The 26,996-nt window shown below is 40.6% G+C and overlaps 1 long non-coding RNA gene across 2 annotated transcripts; it reads left to right on the top strand.

Moving 5' to 3' along the window:
- Positions 1 to 538: 538 nt before the first annotated feature.
- LOC118238399 lies at positions 539 to 26,547 on the top strand. 2 transcript variants are annotated; one of them, XR_004768581.1, is made up of 4 exons: positions 539 to 699; positions 16,535 to 16,668; positions 19,580 to 19,773; positions 26,287 to 26,547. It is a non-coding gene; the product is annotated as an uncharacterized LOC118238399 (long non-coding RNA). The 2 variants fall into 2 exon arrangements; XR_004768580.1 differs by lacking the exon at positions 26,287 to 26,547 and having other exon boundaries at positions 19,580 to 20,339.
- The last annotated feature ends 449 nt before the right edge of the window (positions 26,548 to 26,996 follow it).

A 26,996-nucleotide genomic window follows, 5' to 3' on the forward strand; every position in this document is an offset into this window, starting at 1 on the left:
ACAAGTAGGCTTTGTGACAGTTGTTTCTCATTAAAACCATCTGAGTTTTAAAGGACTTTTATTTAAAAAAAATAGGAAGAAAAACATGCATGAGAGTGTGTGTGAGCACCCACATGTGTATATGTGAGTCATATTTTTGCAGTAATTAATTTATACAGTTAATGAGGAAATATGATTTTAATCATATTTAGAAAAATATATCTATGACACTAGTTTTGTTATGATTTCTGCTTATGTGAAAACCATCACATGGACAGAGAGAATTAGAATGACAAAATTTATAAGATTGCAAATGATGATATAAAATACTGTGTATAATACTTTTGTACATATATGACAGCATAGCTACAGTAAATACCTTTGATGGTGATGACATTTAGAACGATTTAAAAAAAAGTGTCTTGCATAAACATAATCCATCATCTTTTAACTGTATTTCATACCAAGGGTACTAAAATTGCATTACCACATGGAACTAGATGGACTTATGTCTGTAGAGGGCAGCAGAGATCAGCATTTGGGAATTGGCCATGGGTAGGCCAGCTGAAGAAAGAAGGCAGAGCCTGCCCAAGCTGTCCTGCCCCAAGCCGACTATGCTGGTTGTATGGCAGGAAGGGGCAGCCACTCAGGCAAGATGGTGGCAGAGGTGATACCGTTGGTCTGGGTCTCCGAGCAGGATTTCAGGCTGGTCAGCTGGAGGTGGGTAAATCACTTGGCCAATTTACTTTTTCTTGTGACCTTTCACTTAATGACGTTAGTTTATTTCAGTTGTTGCACTTGTCCCGTGGTATCCCATTTCCTTAGCTGGATGCTTTTATTCTCCTGTAAAGATGAAAGCAAAACCCTTCCCCAACCCTATCTCTTTGGGGTTCTTCTTTGGCAAAATGAGTTTTGGCAACAGAAAAAAAAAAAGTATCTTTCAATTAAAAAGTTCTTTTGAAATTTTGAAACTAAATACACCTTAGTACATGTGTGGATAAATGTACTTATATTCCTCCTTCTCTTTGTATATATTCGTTTTTAGATCAAAGAGGACATTCACTTTGAATTTCAACATGAATTTGCCAGTTGCTTTTAAATTGAAATCACTGTAATTCTTTTTTATCTTGCTTTTTTTGCTCTTTTTTAAAAATTTCATTTTATTTAAATAACATAAGTAAATATTCCACTTGTTGCAACTCCCCACTTCCCAACCATTCCTCTCCCCTTCCACGCCTCCTCCATCAAGGGCAGGCATCCCACTGACTTGAGCAAAGCATGTCACATCATGTTGAGACAGGACCAAGCTCCTCCCCTTTTGCCAAGGTTGGGCAAGGTAATCCACCATGGAGAACAGGTTCCCAAAAGCTGGCTGAGTCTATGGTTCCACAGGTCTTGCCCAGATGGGATTCTTCTCTATCAGAGAATCATCCCTCTTGTGGGTTGACATCTAAACACTCGTTACCTGCTAAAACTCCCATGGCTTCTGATACTTCTAGAAGATTCTTAGTAATGACACTCAAGAAACTCCAAAAAATAAAGCTAGAATGTCCCTTTCATTCATGCATGCTTATTTCAATGTTTCTACACTATTTCATTTAAAAGTCATATTAAAGGACAAATAACTTCATATTATAACTTGCTCTTTATAATAGTGACCTTAAATTTTCTACCTTTTAGTAATAAAAGGTAAACTAAATTAGAGCATATAAGGAAAAGTTTGAATAAAATGTTTGCCTTTTAAAACTGACCAAGGGGTATTGATTTTCATCATCTTTTTTCATTTGAATCTAAACACTGAAAGTCATAGTGTTTTAGTTAAAATGTCCTTATTATAGGGACTAGGGTAATTTGATTATGGCTTAGAGTGCTTGCTGCTTTTGTAAAGGAAAAGGATTTTATTTTCAGCATCTACATGGTGACACACAACCAGCTGTAAGTCCAACTCCTGTGTATCTCTCTCGCTTGTATGACCTCCACTCCATGAATGAGATGAACTTGCCAGCAAGCTTTTCCCTCACATTCTGATATAAAATTCAATATGTCTTAAGAGAAAACACTTCACACTTACTGTATTAATGATTGTTTGGAAAACTTATACAATTAACTATAATCTAAGAGTTATACATCATCTAAAATTTTACATATACAGTGCACATATGAACAGCACTGGATTTTCTGGATATCAAAAATAAGTGAATATGAAGACAGACATGAAGTTTGCCTGGAGATATGTTTGCAGAGATATGGAGAGAGTTGGAGAAGAGAAATAACTCACACTTAAAAATAAAGAAAACTAAAATCTTTTAGCAATTTAAATAAATGTTTACTTGAGCTTTGCTTAGAAATAATTATTAACAAATATACAGTGTTTGGTTATGATTTCTATTTGATTTGATTAGGCAAGAGAATTTATGTTTTGCAGTTTTGCTGTTATTGATGCAAAATAATTTTTACTTAAGCATAATATTGTTACACTTAGATGCTGCTTTACAGTTATACTAGAATAAAATGAATTGAAGTATTAAAGAGATATCTGTCATTATAGAGATTTTCTAATGTCATAAGTTCTAATATATAAAGTTTATTATCATGTGCATGCGATCACCTTGTTTACACATATCAGATGGGAATAATACCTGATAATATTCTTCATTCATTCTCTTGATCTTTTCTCCATCAGTTTAAAAATTCTACAAAATAAGTGCAATTATGTTGTCAGAACATACAGAAAAACTTCCTCACAGTGAAACTACTGTCCCTATATTGGCAAACTAAGTCTTAAAAGATTAGTGAATCTTGCAGATGCATATATTAAATATCATGCCAAATATATTCCAAATAAAAATAATCAAATCTGATGAAATATTATACCTTGAAATAAAGCATTTTAATTTGTTAGCAGTGTTGGGAAATAAAAATACTCTAATTTCTTAGCAGTGTTTGGAAATAAAAATATTCTAATGTTATTACTGCAATTCTTTGACATTTTCACTGTTGAAGTATCTTATTTCATTACTATTTATCTTATTAAAACAATTGCACTTGTAAGTAGCAGGATATTTGTTTTAGTTATGTTCATGGATTGATATTTATCTAGAAAAATGATCTTGTAAGGTAAAAAGACGAATTAAGTTTTCCTTCGCATGCATGAGAAAGACACACACAGAAGGAGAGAGAGAGAGAGAGAGAGAGAGAGAGAGAGAGAGAGAGAGAGAGAGAGAGAGAGAGGGAGGGAGGGAGGGAGGAAGGGGGGAGAGGGAAAGGGGGAGGGGAGATCTGGGGATAGAAGTTGTTTTGTATGGTCAGTGCCGGTGTTTTTCAGCTTGCTGAGCCCTGCCCAAGGCCCTCCAGTTTTGACATCAATGATATGTCATTTTCTCTGTGTTGCTATTAGAATGCCACAAGGTTACAGTAGATTAAAGTAACAAACTTTCTCTCTTCCATTTTGAAATTAAAATGATTTTAGAGTCATATGGCTAGAGAGATGGCTCAAGAGGTTTGAGAAACTGCTACACAATCATGAGACTTTATGAAATATCCAGGACACACATACAATCCTACAATGATACCCACCATAAATACACACACAAGCACTCACACATGTGCACATTCTGTATGCACCACAGGCACACATACGTACTCATTCCACATACTTACAGCCACAACCAAAAAAGTCTGCAATAAACATTATCAGGTACAATGTATAGCATACACACCCTAAATATTCTTGGGCAAAATATCATTCCTGTTTCTTATATTGTGTCAGACTTACTGACCCTTTGGAAACCTGACAGTACTTTGTCATCCACAATATTCATTGAGAGAATAATAAAACTGGGCTAAAATAAAGTGGTATACTATCTTAGTGAAGTTAATGACTTGTGCTGGTCAGCATATGTTGCTCCAGTGGGGTGCATGTAGTCAATGCTTAGCTTAGGTGGAACATTGGACTCTCCATCCTCAATACTGTTTCTTATCATCTCAACACAGGTTCATAGTGTATACCCTCTTGTCCTTTCCTGTCTGTCAATTCTCACTCCCTTAATGATGAAAGCAATTAAACTTGGGATGAATTTTCAAAACCCAAGGTTCTCTCTCTGATGGTTCTTATCTCAAATGTACTTCATAACTCTTTGATAAATATCCAGTAATATTGAAAAGTACCTGAGACCACGAGACAGAAAGCTTTTTTGAGGTCTTGTTTAGTTCTTGATGATAATGGTTGTCTTTGTTCATTTATATTCAATTTCTTAGATTTTATTCTATTAACTTATCAAAACATGTTCTATGTATTCACTGGTTTTCACTATTAGTTTAATTTTGAATTCATTTATCTTATTGTGATCAGAAATATCTCTTTCTACGTAGTGTTTATATTTTAACCTTCCAAAGTTCAAATGCACCATAAATTTCTTTCTTTAAAAAGTATCATGTGTTGTTGGGCCTAAAAAGGCTCAGATGTAAGGCCCAGTGTAACCTCCTGAGCCTGGATACAGTTTGGCAACCTGTCTCTGGCCTGTAACCTCCACGTGGGGGTGACTCAGCAAGGCCTGATTGTAAGACTGCCCACTGCTTGCCAGCTTTGTTGAATATTATTGGCCCTTACTTCTCAGGTCATCTTACACCTTAAGGAATCCTAAGATTCCCATCCCCTACCTCAATCCTATATAAATTCCTGCCTTTTGGAATAAATCGAGATCCTGCTTCCACAAGTCTCCCACACACTCCAAAAGTGTGTATTTTCTCCCTGGTAAGTAGTAGAGGGAAGGCTCTGAGACTCACCATCCTGCTCAGCCCCAGGAAGAGACTGGTTGGACTAGCCCTTCCCCAAATTTACATGCTAGAGAATCCAGCAATGTGTGCAATTTTTCATTGCAAATTGTTTATATTTCTTCATATGAGTAAATATACATGATTATATATTTTCAACATTTACTTATGTTTTTACTATATATATATTATTGAAACAAAAAAATTCATAAACTCTATTATGATCCCCCTTTTTAATGTACTTGAGTGAGTACTCTGACTGGAAAGTCTCAGACTTGGTCATTTCTCCTCAAAAACTCCAGGTTTAACAGTAATTCTCAGAGTAAAGTTTTAAGTTGTATACTGTGTCTCATGGTTTTGCCAAAAGGAGAATAGAGAATATTCCCTTAATCTTTTGGCTGTTTGCAAAAGCATTTTTAGCACATTTAAGATAGTTGTTTTTAATTGTCTATACAGATGACACTTCAAAAGCATCTCATTTTTAAACTGTCACTTTATGAATATGAAAGGAAAAAGGAAAAAAATACTATAAAATTTCTCTCAGGGAAAATGTATATAATAAATAAGAAAACTAGCCGAATACTGAGTTATGTGTGTATATGCTCACATATATTTGAGCATGTTTGCATGTCCAAGTACATGTGTGTTTGGAGACTTGAATACGCTAGGGGTCTCCCTTTAACCCTATTGATAGAGATATTAAAAAGAAATTGTATATTACCAAAACAAATCTTTTACTTTATTTGCAAAGAAAAGTAAAAGTTAGGTTATTTGAGACTTTAGTTTTGATTTTGTCTCCCATAATTTATATTGCAAATTATAATAAAGAATTCCTCCGAAGAAGAATCACACACCACATTATTTCAGTTTGAAATGTGATACATTGGGGGAATAGTTTTAATTTAGTATAAGTTTAAATGAGAATGAGGAAATCATTTTCTTAGACTTACTTTTATCTAAGTACTATTTTAATTCCTTTCCCTTCTCTAGTACCCCTTTTGTGTGTGTGCTGGTTCCAAAGTTGAACACTAACTTTTCAGTTCAAGTGGCTCCTCTGTATTGTGCTAGTGTTTCAAATGCATGCCAGTTACCACTTTTATCTTCCATTCCTAAATCTCCAGTGCCTGATCTCATCTAATGCAATCTTCCTTTGTCCTTCCTCCCTGGATCAGATAACATGAATGGATTTCTTAGCAAAGCTTTTATAATTCCTTGTTTTTTTTTTTTTTTTTAAGATTGTATTAATCACAGGGTGAAATGAAAAATAAAATAAGAACAAAAGTGAATCAGTGTCTATTACAGTGAGCTATGAATGTGACCCGGGACCTCAGAACAGCCAGTCACTGAGCTACATCAGCATCTGTGCATTAAGAGCAGAATTTCTAGAAAAAAATGAAAAAGTGAAGGACTTAAGAATTAACAAAGAAATAAAATAAGGAGACTTAGAAGAAAAACACACCTCTCACCCTAAGAACAGGGAGACCTGACTTAGAAACCTAATCAAGGTCACAATGACCCGAGTCCCTGGAATTTCCCAGCTGGCAGCAATAACTCCCTTACAAGGCCACAAGACAACCTAACTAAATACCAAGAATTCCTAGAGGGCCACCCTGCCCTGGGGTAATGAAGATAAGAACAGACTATCCCACTGAGTCAGGAGACCATCCAGCCCCAAAGATAAGAGATTTCCAAAGGATCTGTGACTCTGGTCACATACCCAAACCCCTAAAAGCCTATGGTTTTTCTCCTATAAAAGAAGCCTGCTTTAGAGGAACAAGGCTTTTCCTTTGTCTGTCGGACTGGGAGGCCCGTTTTCGCAAATGTCCCATAATAAACTTAACTCTTGTTTTTGCATCAGCTGGACTGGACATTGAGTGTTTTTGGAGGGACCGTAGGATTTGTGGAAACTGTTCAATCCGAGGGTCTTTCAAAAGATAATAAAGTAATGTTAAGAGATCATAATTTCATAATTAGTATGAAAAAAATAACTTCAAAACAAAGTTCAGGATTTTTTTAAACAGACAAATATTGGAACTATCAATAATTGTAATAGAAAGTTACTATTTTTATGAGTTGTGCTATTTACACATCTCCAAATTAATGTCACTTTAAAGATGAAATGTTATCTGAACATGGCTGAACACACCTTTAATTTGGGTACTTAGGAGGGGCATGAAAGATGATTTCTGAGTTTGAAAACATCAAGGTCTACATAGTTCCAGGAAGGCCAGATTACATAGTGAGACCCTGTCTCAAAAACAAAATAAAAAGAACCAAAAACATGAATAGAATTTCTATGTTAATTATAAGCTACATGTAAATTAGATTTTCCTATATTAAAAGCATTTGTGCGTATTTTATTAACATTAACATTTCAACAACTGAAAAATCTTGACAACTTTTAATATTGTGAATTATTGCTGTAACAAAATATTGACAACAAAACTCTTATTATATTGGATGTTACAATCTTGTTACATCAGCTGTTTGTGTGTGCGTGTGTATGTGTATGTGTGTGTGTGTGTGTTAGTGTGAATGTATGTGTTAGTGTGAATACCGGCTCTGTACACACACACATATACACACACACATACACCGCCCATCCCCCACTCCCCCCCCATCTTTGTAAGTCAGAAGAAGATGGAGAGTGTCTGTGTGTTCTGATCTCTCTCCCTTCTTTCATCTTGAGACAATGTGCTTCACTGAAGCTGGAGACAGGATGGCAACAAGCAAACTGCAGTAATTCTTCTGACTCAGTCTCCCACAGCCCTAGGCTTACTGGCACACAAAGCCATGATTGATTTATATGGATACTGGTTATTTGAATTCAGGTGTAATGCCTGCTTAGTAAGTACTCTTACTCAATCAAACATCCCACCTCCTCTTGATTGTCATGCAAAGACTCCCTTGTTGAATGCATGGGCTCTGAATGCTGTCTTTATTATGTAATGGCATAAACAATAGATTGTTTATTGGAAGGAAGCCAAGACATTCCGTTGTGTTGTTGTCCTTCCACCATAAAATATTCATTGATTTAGGTATGTTGCCCTTCCAACTCCTCACTTTAGTTTTCTACTACCAATAAGTTAAAAATCTTCCCCATTGGGCTGAAGAGATGGCTCAGAGGTTAAGAGCACCATCTGCTCTACCAGAGGTCCTGAGTTCAATTCCCAACAACCACATGGTGGCTCACAACCATCTACAATGAGATCTGGTGCCCTCTTCTGGTGTGCAGATATATATGGAAGCAGAATGTTGTATACATAATAGATAAATAAAATCTTAAAAAAAAAAATCTTACCCATTGTCATGTATTTCACACCATTCTTTGTGGACCCTTGCCACTTACTTCAAATTAGAGGAATCCAGAGCACATGTCCTGAAATTTAGATATATGAGCTTAAGTCAACTTTCTTTCTAACAATCTATCTGACATATTTTATTACAATGATAGAAATTTTACTATCATAGGTGCTTGTATTTATATGGTGTCCTGACATTGATGATTGGCTAGCTGCTAGCTGCCTAACAACATAAATGACAAATTTATTGTCCATATTTTGCATTTCAATGTTTTAAAAAATTCTTTGTGCACTCATTACCTAAACAAGTTACTAAAATGTTGTAAAAAGAGAGTTAGGGAAGAAAATAAAAGCCAGTATTCTTGTTTAAATATGCTGTATTACACTTGGAACATTTCAGAAAATGGCATCTTGTTTAGTACTATAACAGTACATTGAATTGAACCAGTCTGGGCTACACTAGAGTATCAATAGCTGGTCACAGTATACCAGTCATACATGTAACAACAGAAGTGCTGTTTCCTTGCCATCTCTTTGGCTGAATATGCTTTCCCACTATTGATGGGAACTGTTTTTTTTTTTTTTCCTAGAAAGATTAAAAAAAAACTGATTGAAATATGAAGTTTGGATCAAATGATATCAGAAAATGACATAAAATGTTTTAGTGTTGCATATCATAACTGTATTCCACTTGGAGCATCAGAAAAAATATTCTATACCTCCTTTAAAAAGTTTAAAGTTGCCTTTGAAACTTACCATTGTCTTTTCTATGAAACGACGACCTCATTCTAGAAGATTGTATCCTTCAAATTTTTTTAAATAAATGTGAGTCTGGTTCCTCACCTTCTTTTACAAGATTCTTTGAGACTCTAGGAGTTTGGAAACACCTCACCCCTGACACACTCAGCCCTCTATCCTGCAGGTGGTGACCGAGCCTCAGGTGAGTCTGGGCACTGCTGTGCTCCCCAACCTCCCCCATCAACCCCTGCTCACTTCTGCCTGAGCCCACCTGGGAAACAGTGGACCAGCCCAGACTGAGAAGGCCCATGCTGAGTCCAGACACACCTCACAATTGTCCACCCACCACCCTCTGCCATCTGGCTGCTACCAGAGGCTGAACCCTCCACCTACCACCAGAGAGAGAGAGAGACCCCACCTGCACTCACTAGAAGAAGGGATGGGAAGAAGGCAGTAAAAACACACTCAACAACATAAAGATCAATATGATACCACCAGAATCTAGGGACTCCACACAAGCAAGATCTGAAAAGCCCAACACAGAGGATGAAGAAGAGATGGACCTCAAAAATTATCTTAGGAAGATGATAGAGACATTTAAAGAGGAAACAAGAAAATTCCTTAAAGACATGGAAGAAAAACAAGCAATATTTACAAGAAATGGAGGAAAGGACAAACCAAAAATTTCAAGAAGTAAACAAATCTCTCAAGAATCTAAAGAAAGCCAAGAAAAAGAAACCAAACAAGTGAAGGAAGAACTCCAAACAGTTCAAGGCATGAAAGCTGAAATAGAAAAAAATAAAAAAATAAAACACAGAATGAGGGGATACTAGAAATAGAAAGGCTGGATAAACAATGAGGAACTAAAGACATGAGTATACACAATAGAATTCAAGATATGAAAGAGATTCTCAGTTGTTGAAGACTTGCTAGAGGATATACAGTCACCCACCAAAGAAAATCTCAAATTCAACAAATCCCTAACACAAAATATCCAGGAAATATGGGGCACTGTGAAAAGACCGAACCTAAGAATAATAGGTATCCAAGAAGGTGAAGAAATACAGCTCAAAGGTACAGAAAACATATACAACAAAATCATAGAAGACAACTTTCCCAACCAACAGAAGGATATGTGTAGGTTAAGCTGTAGCCATGCTTACTTAGGGGCTGGCTACAGGTATGTCTGACCACGCTTGTGAGGGTGTGGTCAGAGTGACGTATGTGACTGTGTTTGCTCTTTTGTTTTCACTTGGTTCTTGCTGTACAGACTGCTGACCCACCGGCTGGCTAGGTCACTCTGTAAGTAAGGCTTTTCCCTATTAAATACCCTTATATTTCTACCTGACTCTGCATTGGTAATTTCCCACTATATCTAGTGTTAGAAGTGGGATGAACTTTGTACACAATAAACACAAGTATCTGCACATGTGGATCCCTGGGTACAGCTGTTTTCTAGATGTGGTGGTCCTAGGAAAGAGCTCTTCCTTCATCTGTCCTCTTCTCTGAACAACTCCTGTCCAGGATGCTGCCAGTCTTACTAAGGTCACCCCCAGAAGACAGCCCTTCTTTTGGGCACTGAGACTTATTCTCTAATACTTGGCAACAGATATGCCTATGAAAACACAAGAAGCTTGCAGAACACCAAACAGATTGGACCACAAAAGAAGTCCCCTCTACACATGTAAGACCTTCGGAAAGCCCAGGCTTACAGAATCTTAGCCCAGGACCGAGGCCACCCCAAACACAGAATGGAGGTGAAAGCTTGATGCAAATTGCATGAGGCTTTATTGTAGTTTAACGAGCTAACCCCATGTTAGCTCGGGTCTTTGATCCACCCACCATGTCGGATGGCTAGCAAAGACAGTTCGAAGCAGCGTAAGGGGAGTGTCTAGGGGTATGCACAGGCTCAGGATTGGTGTGCCTCCAGGCTTGGAGGGTTTGCCCTGTGTTGATTGGTCAACTGGTTGTTATGGCCCATAGGCCCTCCCAGGGTGGTTACTATGCTCTCTGTCATTGATGTACTTTTGTCTGTAAAGCACACCCAGGGTCGTAAAGCATAGCGCCACCTGCTAACTTCTAATTGGTTCCTTGTCATGAGACAGGCATCTGACTTTCTAGTGACTAACTTCTGATTGTTTCCTTGTCACGAAGTAGGCATCTGACTTCTAAGTAACCAATGCAAGTTTATGGCAAGCACGTGTTCGGCTGTTATGGCTGCCGAAAGGGAAGCTGGTCCCTTCACACATAATAATCAAGCGCCAAACCTAAAGAGTAAAGAGAAAATATTAAGAGCAGCAAAGGAAAAAGACCAAGTAAAATATAAAGAAACCCTATCAGAATCACATACGAATTCTCAATGAAAATTTTGAAAGCCAGAATGTCCTGGATAAATATCCTACAAACACTAAGGGAGCATGGATGCCAACTGAGACCACTATAAAAAGCAAAATTTTCAATAACTATAGATGGAGAAAACAAGATATTCCATGACAAAACTAGAATTAAACAATACATATCTGCAAATCCAGCACTACAGAAATACGAAGAAGGGAATTTCATACTCATCTCAGGAAAAGTCCATCAAGATGAAGTCTCAATCCTGAACATTCTAAGAAGGCACCCACATTGGTAAAAGAAATATTGCCAAAGCTCAAACCACATATAAAACCACACACACTTATAGTAGGAGACTTCATCACCTCCCTTTCACCATTAGACAGGACCTGACCCGTCCAGCAGGCCAGGTAATTGGTGGGTCACGAGGAGGTATTGCCTAGGGGTCAATGGGGGTGAGAAGGGTAGGAGACCAAGCGCATAAAGAAAGACAGAGTCAGTCTGAATCGCGTCAAGGTCTCGTTTATTGAAGGGTAAAGCTTGCTTATATGTAGGGGATTTTGTCGGGGTGGGGTAGGAGGGTAGGAGGAATGGAAAATTTTAAGAGGAAGTGAAGATAAGGTTGGCCTAGGCCCATGTCCCTATGACCGACCAGCCGCAGCCGATTCCGAGAAGTAAAGGAACATCCTGTAAAACATGTTTTGAACAGCTTATCTAAAAAGAACATCTTGTGGTTAGAACAGGCCAGAGCAGGTGGCTGTGCAAGATCTTGCTCGAGATTCTCTTTGGCCCTCAACAATTCCCCCCTCTATACTTAAAAATGAGAGGGGTTCTAAAGCTTTCGTCAGAGATAGCCTCTGTCTTAGGCTGTGTAGGCTGCATCCATGGTCAGGCAACGTGCCATGTTGAGCCGGTCTTGACGACCACTGTACGTTGTTGCTTCCTGCCCCAGGACCTACACGTATTCCCATCATTGAGCACTCTCTCACCATTTGACCAGCTTTTAAGGATGAAGGTTATTGAATTTGAGCCTTTGGTCACCAGATCTGGGCTCTTGTTGTGACCTTTGTTCTTCCCCAAGTTCTCCATCAACAGCTAATTTACAGTAATGGACTGAAATATTTCTATGTAGGGCTGAATCAATCTGTCTTTTTATAAGCTGGGTGAGTCGTTGAAAGGCCCATGGGCCAAAGGAAAGAAGAAGAAGAAAGACAATCGGGGGGCTACAAGGGTAGGGAGCAGGGTAGACAGCCAGGGGGATCCTTGTAGTCAGTTTGAGAACCATCCTTTTTGGCTTTCAAAATCTCTATTTCGTTTCGCCAATCTGTCTCTCAGGATCTCCATTGATTCCTTAACAATACCAGTATGGTCAGCATAGAAACAACATTCTTCCCTTAAAGCGGCGCAAAGGCCACCTTCCTTAAGGAATAGGAGGTCCAGCCCTCTTCTATTTTGTAAAACCACCTCGGATAGAGAGGTTAGAGATTTTTCTAAAGCAGTGATGGATCTTTCTATAGCCTCAAGATCCGTGGTCATGGCCATTTGTAATTGCAGTAGCTGATTGATTTGCCGGTTCCTATGCCAGCAACAATGCCACCGGATCCCTAGCATAAGGGCAATGGTCATGGAGACAGGCTCTCTCATGACTCTGTGCTGTGCCTGTGAGACCAGGATCTCCCCTGAATAATATTTAATTTGGGGCCAAAGCTGCACCAAAATGCAATATTCATGTGAAACATTAAAGCCTGAAGCAAATATGCAGGGCGTTAAGCCTGTATTGCAAGACCAATAGGTTCCATTGGATGCCTCAAGATAGTAAGTTTCTTTATGGGGAACTATAGTTTTATTGCAAAACTGAGAGTAACTGGAGGGCACCTTTCCTAAACAAAGCCCTTGTCCTGAAACTCTGGGCAGGGTAAGTTGGTGGGGGACAGCCCTGCACCTCGCCGATGGGGAGGTGATATTGGATGTATTGGCCATAAAGGCAATCCCTTCATAATAGGGGGGTTCAGCGGACAGGCATAGCCAGCAATCCCATGTGGAGTTCGGACTGGACACATTCAGGGCCAGGTAGGCTCCTTGTACCAAACTAAACAACCTATCTATGGTTCCCAGGGCCGGACCAACCGATGGGGTAATGGGAGTGGACAGCTGGGCAGGAGATAAAGTAGTCAGCCTGATGAGTTTGAGCTGGCTTAGGTAGAGCCTTTGTCCCTTGATCAGGGAGGACCTGATTTGGGCCTACAGGTTTTGAAGGGGGATCATCCCTTTGTAGTTGAATCATAAAGGCGGTAGCGGGGTCCGTTCCGGACACATAAAGGCAGAGGCCCCAGATTTTTCCTCCTGTCCAATCTGTTTGTTGTTTTCCCAGTTCTGTAAAGGAAATTTTTAGCAAATTACATCGCCCTCCTTCTGTGGAATACAGCCAATGGGATAAAGCCGCATGGCTGGTTATTTGCTCAGCGAGAGGTGCCTGGGAGACTACGATTGTAGGGTTTGACTTTGATAAAGTCAGTAGTCACAGTGGCTGTCCACCAGATATGTCCAGTGCTAACACAACTCCAGGCGGCACAGTAGCCATCCTGGGGTCCATCACATTGAGCAGTTAGGTAACGGCTGGGAGAGTGTCCAGGGCAGACGTAAAAACGGGTCTTTCTAGTCTCTGCCTTATTCCAAGCAGAATTACATCCCCATTCAGACGGGTTGGTCCATCTATCTACTATATCACAAAGGTCTACATATAGATCTTGGAACCATTTTCCAAAAGGAAAGTCTGCGGAGGTTTTAGATACGGCAACACCCCCGGTGGAGAGGTTAATGATGGCCCATTTCTGGGGGTTAGGCGTGTGCGGCTGGCTTCCAGCGGCGACAGCGGTCATGAGCATGGAGCAGATAATCTGGAACATAATCTCCAGCCATCTATTTTCCTTTTCTCGAGTTGGCATCTGTAAAAGAAAAGGAATTTGTCTCAGGGAGGCCCCTGGACTCCCATCATATCAAGTGTCATGTGTAGAAAAGGGTTTAACTAATCTTGTCAGTAGCCAGCGGGCTCCATTTTCTTTAGAATTATAAATGCAAGCTGAGCCTTTACCCCAAATTAAAATGGGGTCGGGTCCATTCCAGACTCCCGTAATGGGATCTTTCCATAGAGCTTTTGCATATCCCTGACAAGTCTCTGGGTGCCAATGTCTATCCGCTGCAGATCTTCCCTGCTCGTCAAGGGTTAAAAAATTTAAAACAAAAAGGGTGTGAGCAAGAATAAGTTTTTGATTGCCTTTATGGGGAAACAAAGTTTCTTGTGACTTTAGCTTATTAATGGTGTTTTTTAAGGTTTGATGGGCCCGTCCACCATGCCTTGCCCTTGGGGATTGTAAGGAATCCCGGTAACATGTTTAATTCCCAATTGTAAACAGAACTGTTTAAACTTTGTGCTGGTATATCCCGGGCCATTATCTGTTTTTATAGAAACAGGCTGTCCTAATATGGCAAATGTATGTAACAAATGGCTTGTAACATCTTTATGGCAGCCTCTCCAGTATGGGCAGAGGCAGAAATGAACCCACTATAAATATCGATAGTGACATGAATAAATTTGAGCTGTCCAAAAGCAGGGACATGTGTAACATCCATTTGCCAAAGTTGACCAGGAATTAGACCTCTGGGATTTACCCCTATGTGAGGCTCTGGTAAATATATCAGGCAATTTTTGCAGGATTTAACAATTTCTCTGACCTGATCCCTGGTGATGGAAAACTTTTGTCTTAAAGTCTGGGCATTGAGATGATGGAGCCGATGGGCCTCCTGTGCAGTTGCCACCCCATTCTGTTCAGAGAACAGAACTTGTGGGGCTCGGGTAGCGGCATCTGCTAGTTCATTTCCCAGTGCTAGTGGTCCAGGTAAGCCCGTATGGGAACGAATATGGCCAATAAAAAAGGAAAAAGCCCTCTGGCATATTAGCTTTTGTATTTCTGAAAACATCTTAAAGGTAGAGGTTTGAGGCTGAATTGTAGGTGCCATTTCTAATATTTGTAAGGCCCCCACCACATAGCGGCTATCAGAATATAAATTGAGTGGACAATGGGCAAATTTCTTTAATACCATCAAAGTGGCATAAAGCTCAACCAATTGTGCTGAGGTAAAGGGTGTACTAAAGTAAAGACAACTTCAGTACCCCCGAAAACATAGGCAGCTCGTCCATTTTTTGAGCCATCTATGAAGACCGTATGGGCACCTGGGATAGTTTCCAATTTTGTATTTCGGAGGAAAACAAAGGGGGTGCAGGAGAAAAATTGGAGCAACTTATTGCTTGGTAGCTGGGTATCAAATTTCCCCATATAGGAGCAAGTGAGGATGGCCCAGTTGGGGTGATGGCAGGCCAGCCTGTCTAAATTGTTTTTATCATAAGGCTGTACAACCATTTCAGCTTCTTTTCCAAAATATCTGGTAGAAGTTTTTAAGCCTAATATTATCAGTTGACAAACCAAAAGGGGATAGGTAGGGAGCACCTTTCTCTTAGCACCAGGGAGATGTATCCAGAGCAGGGGAACAGGGTCCTGCCAAAGCAAGGCTGTGGGAGAAAACTCTGTGGAAAACACTATTAAATGTAGGGGCTGGGTGGGAGAAAAATATCCAATATGTTGGGACATAATGGCGGCCTCCACCCTCTCAAGGGCTTGTAATGCCTCAGGGGTAAGTAATCTAGGGGAGAGAGGGTCAGTGTCCCCCTTTAATACATCTTCAAGAGGGCGAATGTCTCCTTTAGTTAACTGTAAGTAAGGGCGCAGCCATTGAATGTCTCCCAAAAGTTTTTGGAAGTCATTGAGGGTGCACAATGAACCTCTTTTTCGTTGAAGTTTTTGTGTGTGTAGAAGTTCTGGGCAAAGCTCAAACCCCAAAAACAAAAAGGGGAATCTTGTTTGAATCTTATCAGGGGAAATACAAAACCCTCTCTCCTGTAAGGCCTGAACCATCAGCATGGCTATCATATATGTTTCCTCAGTGGGTTTGGCAGCTATCAAAATATCATCCATATAATGAATTATATAGGCCCCAGGAAACCTAATTCTGAAAGGGTCAATTGTCTGAGCAACATACTTTTGGCAGAGGGTGGGCAGAGGGTAGCCATACCTTGGGGCAAAACTCTCCATTGAAATCTGGGATTGGGGCCTACCTGATTAACAATAGGAATAGAGAAGGCAAATCTCTTGCAATCATCTTTATGAAGGGGAATAGAGAAAAAAAGCAGTCTTTAATATCTATAGTAACCTTGGCATATCCTCTAGGGATAGCCACAGGTGTGGGCATTCCTGGTTGTAGGGCTCCCATAGGCATCATGGTCTTATTAACCTCTCTAAGGTCTTTAAGGAGCCTCCATTTTCCTGATTTCTTTTTAATTACAAATAGAGGCATATTCCAGGGGGAGGTAGATGGCTCAAGGTGCCCCTGGTCTATCTGTTCCTGCACCAACAGGAGGGCTGCCTGGACTTTCTCCCCCGATAAGGACCACTGGTCTGTCCACACTGGATCATCTGATTTCCAGGTAATCTTATCAGCGTGGAGTGCAGGAGGGGCAGTGATTCTCAGGAAAAAAGGTGATGGGGCCTGCGCCCAATCCTTTTCTATCTAATTTCTGTTTAGTTAAGATGGGTTGCGTTTGTCCTTGTTCCTCCTTTCCCAGGCCCTTTCCCGGCAGAAACCCTGTCTTTAACATCATTCTGGTGACTGTATCATTGGGGCTCATCATGATGATTCCCATCTGAGTCATTATGTCTCGCCCCCAGAGATTGACCGGGAGGCCATCCACCACGAAAGGCTTTACTGTTCCGGTATTGCCTTCCTCGTCCTTCCATTGTAATAGTTTGGAACTCTGGAGAGTATTTTGAGTCTGTCCTATTCCCTTTAAATGAATGGTAGTCACATCTAATGGCCAATTTTGGGGCCACTGTGCCCTGGATAGGACTGTGGAATCCGCCTCTGTGTCCAGTAAGCCAAGGAAAGGCTTCCCATTCAGCCATAGCCGTAAGGTGGGCCTTTTTAAAGTTAATTGTTGTATCCAATATATATCAGAAGAGCCGGGACTGTCTGCGAGGCCGATCCTTGGATGGAAAGTCTCCAATTATGGGGAGAGGGAGGGCCTGTGCTACGCGCTGGCCCTGTGGGATGATAATGGGTCCGTCTGAAGCAGAGGCTAAAATTTTTATCTCCCCTTGATAGTCACCATCCACTAAGGTAGGGAGTATAGAGAGCCCTCGTAATGAGCTCGATGTGCGTCCAATGATCATGAAAACCATACCTGTAGGTGTGGCATAGACCCCAGTCTCTAGGATAACTCTTCCTTCCTCAGGAGTTATAATCCTGGTGGTGGAGGAACAGAGGTCCAATCCTTCACTGCCTGGGGTTGCTCTATACAATCCCGAGCAGGATGAGTCAAATTGCCCGACATTGTTTGGGCATTGGTAAACGGGTTGTTGGATCCCATCTGTGCCTGGTAAGGTCGTTGGGAGGGAGGGCCCCCGCACTGGGGCCCCCTGCCCATTTCCCGGGACCACAGACAGCGGTTGACCCATGGCATCAAATTTGGAGCGGCAGTCCTTAACCCAATGGCATCCTCTCCTACAACATGGGCATAGGCTTGGTCTCATTAGTCATTGGGTTAGGGCTTGTGCTGGCTGGGCAGTTACAGGCAAAGTGCCCCAGCTCACCACATTTGAAACAGGTTCTTGAGGTGTTTAACTTATTGGCCACTGGGTGCAGCATGGCCCCTATGGCTAGACTGATGGACTTTGAAAGTTTATGTTTGAAAGAATCAACATCATTACAGATCCTAATCATGCCATGGAGGTCTGTTGTCTTTATTTTTCCTCTCAAGGCAGCCTTGCAGGCAGAATTGGCATTTTCAAAGGCAAGTTGTTTAATTATAATATCATTAGTACCGTTTTCCCCTAGTATTCTTTCAGCAGCCTCCAAAAGTCTGGCTACAAACTGAGCATAAGGTTCACTTGCCCCTTGGATGATTTTAGAAAGAGAGGCGCTGATGTAACCCGCTGGGGGAATGGCCTGCCAGGCCGCTAGAGCAGCCTGGGTGGCTTGACTTAACAGCCCCATGGGGAAAGTTTGCTGTGTGCCTTCGGCGGCGTATTTCCCTCGGCCTGTCAGTTTGTCTAAGGTCCATGAGGCTGTTGCAGTATTTTGTTTATTTACTGTGACTTGTGTCTCTAACCTCTCTAGGAGTTCCGCCTTCCAAGTCAAAAACTGGCAGCAGGACAGCACTGATTGGGCAATTTTTTGTCCATTCAGTGGGGAGACGGTGCCCCCCTTGGCCCAAACTCTCCAAAATGGAAATGGTGAACGGGGCCGCAGGGCCATAGTTTTTACTGCTGAATGTAATTCTTTTAAATGTTTTATCTTAAGGGTCTTGACTCTACGTGACCCTGAAGCCTCAGTCATGTTTTGTTCTATTTCTTCAATTTCCTCATCAGACCTAGGTGGGCTCTCATTGTCAGGTGTCTCGGTATCCGGGGCAGATGAATCAGCCTGACCAGCGTGGTCCTGTCTTTGGCCCCCAGATCTAGTTATGACAGGGAAAGAGAAGGAGATAGGTCACCACCCTTTTACCGGTGTGGGGTTCTTTGAATTTTTCTCTGGGTGGCAGGCTATTGAGGGGGGTCCATCAAGTCAGCTCGCAATGTTTGAACTTGGTCAGAAAGATCTTTTAACTCCTTTTGAAGGGTGATTACATCTTTTAACTGTGAAATCTGGGAGGACAGGGAGCGTTTAGTGGCAAGGAGATTCTCCACCAAGGGAGAGGACAATGCCTGGGACCCAGGGTGAGTGGCAAAGGGAGGGGCAGTGGGGATCTCGGGAGGGACATATGGGGGTGGCTGGTGCCAACTGAGTCTCTTAACCCTATTTCTTTTGGGAACCTGTTCGACAGGAGCCACGATCGGGGGATCATATCTTTCACTTTCATATTTAGCAGCCTCTTCCTCTAAATCTGCCTCTTCTGCGGGGTCCAGCCAATCTTCTGCTCTTTCTTTATGAATAATAGGATACAACAATTTTGTCTTTATTGGGGGATCTAAATTGTTTTCTGAAATTTCTTCATCTATAAGGGAAGGAGTATGTGACTCTGGGTGAGCGCCCTTGTCCTCCGTCTTATTATGGATTTTTACTTCCTCATAATTCTCAGAGAGTTCAGTCAAGAAATGTCCTTTAAGACATTTCTTAAGAATGTCTCTAATAACCCCATAAAAACTGAAAAATGATTCTGGTATCTCTTCTCCCTTCTTGAGGAGGCCGTTAATATCTTTCCCCACTTTATTCCAACTTAGTGGGTGAATACCTGGTCCATGAATGACTAACCAGGGACATTTTTCCTCCACAAAACAGAAGAATTTTAATAAGTCTTTCTTTTTAACGCTTATCCCTTACTCTTTATCTCTTTAATAAAGAGGGCCTCTTTAGAGACCGTCTTGCCCATGACTATAATTGGACAGCAGTACTTACCTCAAGACGCGGCAGTGCACAAGTGATACAGGGTGTCTCTACCTTGGGTCGGCTAGCCTCCTCTTCTTTTGGTGCTGTCTGGCAACCACCGTGCCTCGAGCCCCACGTTGGGCGCCACTTGACCCGTCCAGCAGACCAGGTAATTGGTGGGTCATGAGGAGGTATCGCCTAGGGGTCAATGGGGGAGAGAAGGGTAGGAGACCAAGCGCATAAAGAAAGACAGAGTCAGTCTGAATCGCATCAAGGTCTCGTTTATTGAAGGGTAAAGCTTGCTTATATGCAGGGGATTTTGCTTGGGGTGGGGTAGGAGGGTAGGAAGAATGGAAAATTTTAAGAGGAAGTGAAGATAAGGTTGGCCTAGGCCCATGTCCCTATGACCGACCAGCTGCAGCAGATTCCGAGAAGTAAAGGAACATCCTGTAAAACATGTTTTGAACAGCTTATCTAAAAAGAACATCTTGTGGTTAGAACAGGCCAGAGCAGGTGGCTGTGCAAAATCTTGCTCAAGATTCTCTTTGGCCCTCAACAAGGACCACCAGACAGAAACTTAGCAAAGAAACAAAGAATCTAACAGAAGTTACCACCTAACTGGATTTGATAGATATCTGCAGAACATTCCATCCAAATACAAAAGAATATACCTTCTTCTCAGCGCCACATGGAACCTTCTCTAAAATTGACCACATAGTTAGCAACAAAGCAAACCTCCACAGATACAAAAGAATTGAAATAACTCTTGTATCTTATTAGATCACCATGATTTAAAGTTAGGATTCAACAGCAATACGAATTGCAGAAAACCAACAAACTCGTGGAAATTGAATAATATCCAATTGCACCATTCCTGGGTTGAGGAAGAAATTAAAGTCTTCCTAGAATTTAATGAGAATACAGCAAAACATATCCAAACTTATGGAACACTCGAAAGTAGAGCTAAGAGGAAAGTTTTAGCACTAAGTGGCCACATGAAGAAACTGGAGAAATGTCACACTAGAGAATTGACAGAAAACTGAAAGCTTTAGAGCAAAAAGATGCAAACTCACCACAGAGGAGTAGACACCAGGAAATAATCAAACAGGGCTGAAATCAATAAAGTAGAAAGTAGGAAAACATTAGAAAGAATCAATGAAACAAAGAGTTGGTTCTTTGAGAAGATCAACAAGATAGACAGACCTCTATCCAAAGTAAACAAAAGGCAGAGAGAAAGCATGCTAATTAACAAAATTAGAAATGAAAAGGGGGATATAACAACAGACACCAAGGAAATCCAGAGAATCATCAGGTCATACTTTGAAAACCTATACTTGACAAAATTTGAAAATCTAAAGGAAATGGACAGTTTCGTGGATAGATATCACTGAAAAAAATAAACCAAGAACAGATAAGCAGTATAAAACAAACAATAACACATAATGAAATAGAAGAGGTCATCAAAAGCCTTCCAACCAAAAAAAAAAAAGCCCAGGGCCAGATGACTTCACTGCAGAATTCTACCAGAAATTAAACAACAGCTTATACTAGTACTCCTCAAATTGATCTACACAATGGAAGCAGAAGGGACATTGTCAAACTCTTTTTATGAGGGTACATTCACTTTGATACCCAAGCCACACAAAGATACAACTAAAAAAGAGAACTACAGAGCAATATCCCTCATGAACATCGATTCAAAAATACTCAAGAAAATATTGTAGAATTGAATCCAAGAATGAATCAGAAAAATCATCCACCATGATCAAGTAGGCTTCATCCCAGGGATGCAAGGATGGTTCAGCATAAGAAAATCCATCAATGTAATGCACCATATAAACAAACTGAAAAAGAAAAACCACATGATCATATCACTAGATGCTGAAAAAGCCTTTGAAAAAATCCAACATCCCTTCATGATAAAGATATTTCAGAGAAAAGGAATGACAACATATGTAAACATGATAAAAGCAATATACACCAAACCAACAGTCAACATTAAACTGAATGGAAAGAAACATGGGGGACCAAAGTATTTCCACTATGGAATATTTTTGAGATCCAGCCTTTGGTCTCACTAAACATGGAGCACTGGAAAGCTCCGGCCTACTATTGTATTGTTAATGCCAGTAGGGCTACTGTTGTTTACCATGGCCTCAGGGTAATATGCCTCCTATTTGCATCTCTGTGAGCCTAAGCATCTGAATAGGCCCTCACCTGGGCAGAGGTTTGTGAGTAACTTGTGAGGACAGGAGGTTAGGAGTTAGGGGCGAGCGACCAGAGAGCAGAGAGGGAACAAAGAGAGAAATGGTTCCCTCGTGGTATTGGCAGGTTGACTAAGAAACACCAGAAAAGATGGCTAATAAAGAAATGACTCTAGTTCTACAACATGGAACTGAGAGCTCTCTGAAGATGACAAGATGCCTGTGTTTGCTCTTTATTGCCGTTGGGTTGCTGGGATCTTCCAGGTCCACACACCCCCACTCAGGCCGAACCTCATGGCTGTCATGGGTTAAAGCTGAGACAAGCCCAGTCACGACAAAATGGCGCCACCATGATGCAGCATTTCGAGTTGCGCAGGGGCTTGGGAAGACATAAATGCGGCCTTGCATACGCGCAGGCCCTCAGGAGATATCTAGTAATGTAATGGAGAACAGAAAACTCCGAGCCTACTTAGGGGCAGCTGGATGGTAAAGAATATACAGGACAAATGGTTGGGATGAGCAGGGAGAGAGAGTTAATAATTACCAAGATGGAGTCTTCACCACCTACATTTTAAGCTTGGAATACAGAAAGGCAAATACTCAATGGTAAAATTCAGCTAGAGCTAAGAGACTTGGAAATTTGAGCAAAATTACTTACAGGAGATAAGAAATTTACAGGTTTCCTTGGATCAGAGACAGCGGCTCAGGGGAACATAGCAGGATACATGTGCCAATACCATTCAAACAGCTCTAGGAACTAAAACTGGCTTGTGTTCAGTATGGACCAACAGAGGCTGATAGGGAATATTGCTGTAGAAGCGTCACCCCTAGGAAATTGACCAAAGGTAACCATGGCCTGCCAGTCAGGAGGAGAATATTTGTTATAGAGAGCAGGCAGGGACCTAGGAAGTTAGTTCAGAATTGATTTCTAGGCCTGTATGGACATTATACAAAAAAGTTAGAGACACAGGTGTTGGAACTTTGATTATGAAACAGCTAGCTTATGAGAATGCTGGTACTGTATGCCAGACCACGCTAAGGCCTCACAGGAAGAGGACTGACGTGGTGAGTTCATTGAGAATATTTCAGATGTGGACCTAGCTTACACTCAAGGATTAGCGATGGTGGCTGCCTTATAGGAAATTCAGTTAAAAATAAGTTATTCCTACACAGAAAGCAAGGCATAGGGAGGAAGAAATACACAGATCCTTCTAGAGGTTGCTTTGGACATGTTCAGGAAGAGCACCAGGTCAGACAGAGTCCCATCAAAAGAGAAAATAAGGGATCAGACTTGTGCCCAAAATACAGTCACAGATTTTTTCAGTGTCCCAGAGGGCATAGTCGAGCTAAGGCCAAGGTCAGCAGTGGCAGCGACTTCGGTCTGCTAGCCCTTAGCCAGTGGCTTGGTGCCACCTCGTGCAGGCATCTGCAGCAGGCTAGACAAAATGGCTGATGGGGCGGCGGACAGCCTGCCTCCTCATGGCAATTTATAGACTTGGGAGATGCCACCATGGCTGATGGCTAGTCAATGTATATAAATGCTATTGATACAGCCAGACAGAAATTGGTTTTGAGACTTATAGAGAAGAAAGGGCAACATATTTAAGCTTAGAATTGTTCAAATTTTGGATGCTCTTATTTCAAGGATTAGAAATTTCAATTAGGGATTTTCTTTTCAACAAACTGATCATAACCTAGGCAAAAGGATAAATGTGAGACGTATGCAAGTTATGAATGAACAGTGTGGCCACACATGGATGCATGATGTGATTGTGAATTTATGAATGCAGATGAATGAAAATGACTAAATTGCCTAGGATATGATTAGAGAGGTATTTACATTGCCTCGGATATTGTTTAAAAAACATAAAAATCACTTTAATATGGTCAAAAAGAGCATCCAGTCAGTCAGTCAATGTCTTAACAGGAAAAATTAATGATTTGAGCCCTAGGAGATTGTCAATTAAGAAGATAGCAAAAGCCTATAGTGTTAGCTTAGAGACATGAGGAATCTATGGATGATTCTGTAAAATTTGGCAGATGAGAGGATACAGGTCTTACTAAATTTTTATGGTTAAAAAAGGAAATCTAGAAAATAAAAGTTGATACATGATTTTAAAAAGGATTTGTGAAAAGACTCAGGAGAGAGCCATCTGGTTAGATTCACAGCCTAAATGTGCCTTTACAAATGCAAATTAAGGCATGTCAGCTAAGATGCAAATGAGGTCTTATCAGCTTGTCAGCTTCGAAGGTTAGATTAGAGAAGGCTACTCAGAAACTATAAATAAATCTGAAAAATTTCAAAGGACATGTTGTATTCTAAAGAAATTAAGGCTTAATAGATAGCAATTGGAAAAGATGGTTTAAAAATCTTTAAATGAGTATTTTAGAAATTTTTATAAAATATTCATTGGTTAAGTACCTTTTTTGGGATATCTAATGATGATTTAAATCCTTTAAGTAAGATTCTATAAGGAGATAATGATCCAGATGTACCCAAACAGCTAACTAAGAAGGTAGACAAGTTCTATCATTAGAGGAGGTGATTCAGCATCATCAGATATATTGACTATGCAAAACCATGGGAAACTTATGTGCTCCCCACAAAGCATAGTCCAACTTCTGTTCTATGGCAGAAGGAACCATTACTATGGTTGCACCAGCCTAAATATTTTAAACCCTTATTTTAAAGCACTATCCCACATGGTACAGAAATGACATATAGTTTCTAAGAAGTATTTTAGGAGAGAAACAAGTATGATACATGTCCCCTACTCTAAGCAACAGTTTAATTGGTTATTTCAGAACAATGAGTCATGGGCAATTGTCTTTGCTCAGTTTTCAGGAAGAATTGATAATCATGTTTTAGCTCATGGACTGTTAAAATTTACACTAATGCATCCTTTTGTGACCCATCCAGCAGGCCAGGTAATTGATGGGTCATGAGGAGGTATCACCTAGGAATCAATAGGGGTGAGAGGGGTAGAAGACCAAGCACATAAAGAAGGACAGAGTCAGTCTGTGTCGCGTCAAGGTCTTGTTTATTGAAGGGTAAAGCTTGCTTATATGTAGGGGATTTTGCTTGGGGCAGGGTAGGAGGGTAGGAGGAATGGAAAATTTTAAGAGGAAGTGCAGATAAGGTTGGCCTTGGCCCATGTCCTTGTGACCGGTCAACCGCAGCCGATTCCGAGAAGTAAAGGAACATCCTGTAAAACATGTTTTGAGCAACATATCTAAAATAGAACATCTTGTGGTTAGATCAGTTCAGAGCGGGTGGCTGTGCAAGATCTTGCTCGATATTCTCTTTGGCCCTCAACACTTTTGTATTTCCAAAATTGTAAAAAACAGTCCTATAAAAATATGTTATGTTAGTTTTTACCAATGGTTCTATTGAGAGAGTCATTTGCATAGGTTATTAATAGAAAGGAATAGATAAAGCAGACCGCTCTGGCTTCAGCTCGACTAATCAAACTGCAAGCTGTTGCAATGGTCTTGCAGATCCTGGTAAATAATTCATTTAATTTGTATACTGACAGTCACTATGTCTTTAAGGCTTTTGAGGTAATAGAGACAATTCCATACATAGGATCCAATATTAGATTGATTTGAGCAAATTCAAAATGTTATTCACCTAAGAGAATTATTGTGTTTATGGGTCACACTGGGAACCTATTAAATAGGCCTTTCCCTGATTACTAGCCAAAGGGAATGAATTAACTGATTAGCAAAATTGGTTGATTTGCCTCAAATAGAAAAAAGCTCGACATGCTTGTAACTTTCTTCATCTAAATAGCAAAAGCCTAAGAAAGAAATTTGGCTTAACCAGAGAGACTGCTGGTCAAATCATCAAACAATGTGGAATATGTCCACAATATGGCTATGGATAATTTAAGGATGAATCCTCAAGGCCTGCTCCTCAACCATTTATGGCAGAATGGATGTGACTCACATCACAGAGTTTGGCAAGTTACAAATGTGCACGTGGCAATTCACATGTATTTAGGTTTCTTAGTGGCCACTCCACAAACAGGAAAAGCCACCAGACACATTATAAGTCACTGTTTAAGATGTTTTGCTTACATGGGAATGCCAAACGTTATAAAAACAGATAATGGGTCTGGATATTCTAGCAAAGCTTTCCAGCAACTTTGTGTTTATGGAAAATTGATCAAAGCATGTATTCCTTATATATTCCCAAGGATAAAGAATAAGAGACTGGGCCCATATTGCCCTAAAAACACAGCTTCTAAGATAAAAAGAGGGGAGCTGTGCCCCTAGTCTCCACATGGTGCGTTAAAGAATGCACTGTTTATCTTAAACTTTTTAAATATGGATGCCAGGGAGCAATCTGATGCAGACAGATTCTGGCATGAAGGAACTTGAGCAAATTTTGCTCAGGTCAAATGGAGAGATGTATACAGGGCACCAGACCCCATAATTACTTGGGGGTCGAGGGCATGTTCTGTGTTTTCTTGCAGGAAGAGAACGAGGTGTGCTGACTTCTGGAATGGTTGATGAGATGCATGGAGCAGAGAAAAAATGGGCACTGGGCCCACAGGAGACCATCTGAAACAGCTGGAGTAAAACACTGGACCTGTATTTCCTGAACCTTAAGGACATCTGACCTACAGCTGGAGGAAGAAGGGAGACACACCCAATTCCAGTTTTGAGATGCTTTCCAGAGTTCCAGCTTCCCTACAGATGGACTACATTCACCTCTCTGAATCCGTGAGTGCTCATCAAGGAGCAGACTAAGAACTTTGATAAAAAACAGTTTGCTTTCTTGCCACAAACAGACACACAAAACAGTTTTGCCAGTTTTCCCATTGGGAGAAAGGACCCATTTAGGACAGTCAGATACTGGCATAAACCAGATTGGCAGAAGCTCCTTCACAATGCTTAAACAAGACATGGAGAAAAGACATTTTAGTTAACTTTCAAAGACTGATATTACAAACCTGATGTTAGAACTTCGGACTTTGAGCAAGAAATAGGAAGACTCAAGGGGCATTGAGTCCCAGGCAGGGAATAAAGAAAAGGGGGTTTAGAATTATTAAATTGCTCACACCCCACAGATTGTGATTGTCTTTTGATTGCTTTGTAACTCACCCTAATGTATGTTCATGATGGAATTATTAATGTCTGTGATCTTGCTATATGTGTTATGCAAATGTTATTAGAAACTAGA

Source organism: Cricetulus griseus, chromosome 2 (genome assembly GCF_003668045.3).
Source record: "Cricetulus griseus strain 17A/GY chromosome 2, alternate assembly CriGri-PICRH-1.0, whole genome shotgun sequence".
NCBI classification, from domain to species: Eukaryota; Metazoa; Chordata; class Mammalia; order Rodentia; family Cricetidae; genus Cricetulus; species Cricetulus griseus.